This window comes from Atta colombica, unplaced genomic scaffold (assembly GCF_001594045.1).
Source record: "Atta colombica isolate Treedump-2 unplaced genomic scaffold, Acol1.0 scaffold121, whole genome shotgun sequence".
Lineage (NCBI taxonomy): Eukaryota > Metazoa > Arthropoda > Insecta > Hymenoptera > Formicidae > Atta > Atta colombica.
Genome location: NW_017259208.1, coordinates 100,265 through 103,970, shown reverse-complemented (window position 1 = coordinate 103,970; position 3,706 = coordinate 100,265). Strand labels below are relative to the sequence as shown.

General features: G+C 27.5%; 1 protein-coding gene across 1 annotated transcript in view; it reads left to right on the top strand.

Annotated features, from left to right (window-relative positions):
* Positions 1-613: 613 nt before the first annotated feature.
* The window catches only part of LOC108694612 (androgen-induced gene 1 protein-like), a 22,397-nt gene continuing 19,304 nt past the window's right edge, over positions 614-3,706 (top strand). The window contains exon 1 of the mRNA XM_018204200.1: positions 614-908. The gene's annotated coding sequence lies outside the window, so the exon portion shown is untranslated. The remainder of the gene's footprint in view (positions 909-3,706) is intronic.

The following is a 3,706-nucleotide window of genomic DNA, read 5'->3' as shown; positions in this document are numbered from 1 at the left end:
CAAGACTCTCAACATTCTTCATGTATTCTTCATACATTTATTTTAATTATCAGAAAGTACCTTTTAGTGTAATGATCATTTGAAAAAGTATCTTTTAAATTTTTTAATGCTCAATATTTGTAAATCATTTTTTAAGTCTAGGTCCACAATTTTGCTTTAAGAAACCTTAAAGTTGTAAAAAACTGAACAATCACAGTTTATTTTTTTTATATTCGACTGTGATTATTATAATAAATAAATAAATTGGTTAATTTCTTATGACTTTACGGCTTAAAATCCATTTTACGTAAACATAATTGTAAGTGATCGTAGTTGTAACAATTCACCAACCACAGTCGGATAGTCTCCTTGTATTCAAGTATGATTAGTCTTACAATTACAACTACATTTACGCAATTGTAGATCGTCGGGCTTAAGGCCTCTTACAACAAAGTTATAGACCTAGACTTATATTTACTAACATTTTGTAAAGTTTTTCTATATTAATATGCGTTGTGCTTCTCCCACCAAACAGAAAGAATCTGCATTGACCTTGAAACATTAAATCATTGGAATAGCAGTCGTTTCATAAATCCCGCGGTCAACATAATTCTCATCCCGACTGTGCATTCGTGCTTCGTCGATTGTGGCAAGCACATCGTCGTCGTCTTCTCAATCGTCAATCACGACGCTGCAGCTGATCATCCACAACTCGTCTCGAGTTTAATCACGTTTAAATACAATATTAATGCAAAGTCATGCCGCTGATAATCTTCTAACGTATCACATCGTTGTTATCGAACTTTTAATACTACGCGCCGGTTCAGTACAAGCAGTCGGTCGGTGTTTGATTGTCAGTGCACATCCGACCACGACTTGACACGCGACGCGACGCCAAGGGAGTGGTCATTATCGACGTAATAAGTGAGGTAATATAGATTTAATATATTGATATATATAGATCTGAGAACAAATCAAACGAATCCTTATTCTTTCGCGACACGTTATTAAATATATCTGTTATGAAATATTACTTAAAAAAATTAATTTACATTAAAATTTTATTGATTCAATTTGTTTTTTTATCATCTCTTTTTCTATTTATTTTGGATATTATTGTTGGAAATTAAAATATGAAATAATATGTAATATTCTAAGTTTTTTTACTAAAACGAGTATAACGCGCACGTATAGTTATCGCTTTTACATTTACGTCATATTTATGTTATATTATAGTTATATTATTAAATTTATATTATCATTATTATTATATTAATGATTATTATGATATACGATGTGTACAAAATGCGCATACAATGTTAATTAGTATCAAAGAGTTTTTCTTTCTAATCTTTTTTCTACATTTGTCATAAAAAGAAATCGAAGGGCTTACTATTACACAGATTAACCTACATTTTTTAAATATACACAGTCCAAATCCTTCAATTGTTCGACATTTGAATATGACAAAACACAGACATCTTTATTGTTTTATCGTGAGAACTATCGTGTGCAATTAGTGTTTAGCTTGACCACTAAAGTATGGCTGTTATTTATGTAACGGTCAGGCAGAATTGTCGGACTATTAAAATTTACATGCGATTATATGCGTACTGTTACGGTCAAGTAACACTCCCAACGGGAAACTGACCACATTATGTAGCACGTAAAATATTTTCTTCAATAATCTATTTTTTCTCAGTTAGCTACTGAGGCCATGGTTTGATTAATGTTGACACACTCATAAATATCATTTATCTTTGTTCAATATTTGACAAACAACAAGGAACAATTTTAAAAGTGTTACAAGCATGAATTTAATCTCGTTGTGTGAACACAATCGCGTCAGTATGTATTTCAATACGAGATTGCAGATATATATGATTTGTTAAAGTCACGGAAGAGATACCGTTGATTGTCGAGAAGTTAAATAACTCTGAGAAGCACTCCTGAGAAGCACTCGTCTGCATCATTTCGCACGTGAAAGAATAGATTGCGAAACGTTATCTAAGAATCTAATTCTCCCGCTCTCAATACTACGTGACTTCAACACAAGATGACGTTAAACTAATATTAGTAAATTTTATGTTTGGAAATCCTTTTTTTTAATTACGAGCGTACAATAAACAATTTGTCTAATGATAATCGTTTGGAAACAAAACTGTCTCCTAAAAATAGTATGCATTCGTACATTTTATATATAGTCATTAAGACTTCAAAAAGAAATTAAATAGAAAGTAACACGATTTATTTGATTGCTGTTGGTAGCATATCCTTATATTGATAGCAGCAATTATATGTATAAATTTTATGCTTTTGTTATAAAATTATGCAAATAAAAAAAGCATTTTTGCACAGTCACATTTATTAATCACGATTAACCGGTTGTTTTAATAGATAGATAGAACGTAATGCTTCGATCTAAATATTTTTTAAGACTTATTAATTTATTAGTTAGACTTATTTTTTAAGACTTATTAATTAGTATGTGCTGTTACAATTGATTGAAAATTAATATTTTTCTCTTGTTATACAAGTTACACGATTTCAAATTAAACAAAGATTTTATTCCTGAAATTTTGTAATGTAAGGATAAAGTTTCTTAAAACTCTATACCTACGCTCGAAAAATTGCTACACAATCAAATAGTTTCTTGGCTTATATAATCGAGCTATTAGTTAACGAGAAAATAATATTTATTTTATTTACAATGTCGCAAACATTTCGACTTACAAAGTCTTCTTCAGTGAAATTCGCAAATTATTATCTCTCTATTTCCTCTATAAATTAACTATTAAATTATATTACTAAAAAAGTCGTTTATATCCATACGTTTATTATACAATTAATTGTTCGATAAACTTGAAATCTTGGAATTTTATTTTTAATGTGACTGTAGCTTGTTTAAATTTATGACTTGATTAAATTCTCGATAATAATCGGAGAACTGAGCATAAAAATATTTTAATAATGTGACTGTAGAATAAATGTTGACGGAATGATAATGATATTATATATAATTATGATAATAAATATAGATACTTATAATTATAGATACTTATAATTAATCCGAACGACTTTTTTAGTATATATTATTAGTTTATAGAGGAAAGAGAATGATAAATAGTTTGCGAGCACTAAAAAAGATTTTATAAGTCGAAACGTTTGCGACATTATGAATGTAGAAATAAAATAAATGTTATTTTCTTCTTCTTCTTATAGTCAACCACTAATTGCTTGATTATAGAATAGGCCGAGAAACCATTTCTATATTTATAGATTTGCTCATATTTAATTTGTTTCAAATGTATACAAGTAGTCTCGGTTTCAATATTAAAAATACGTATTTATTCGTTAAAATACATTTAATATTACAATAATGTATAATAACGTAATTCATTAAATAATTAATAAATAAATAATAATATCAACAAATAAAGTATTATCATTAATAATGTTAAATGAATTTATTAAATGAATAAAAATTCGTTTTTACTAATTTTGTATTTTATAACATATTTTGTTTTAATTTATTTTGATTTATATTAAATAAAATTCTGTTATAATGTTATACGATATACAAAATATGACATATTTAAGTATGAAATAAATTAATTAATATATGCATACAGTGTGAACAAAAAGACGCAATTTTAACTGCTGTTGTAAACTATCTAATTTATATTCAAAGATGAATGAAGCAAATACCAAAGTATATATAGAATGT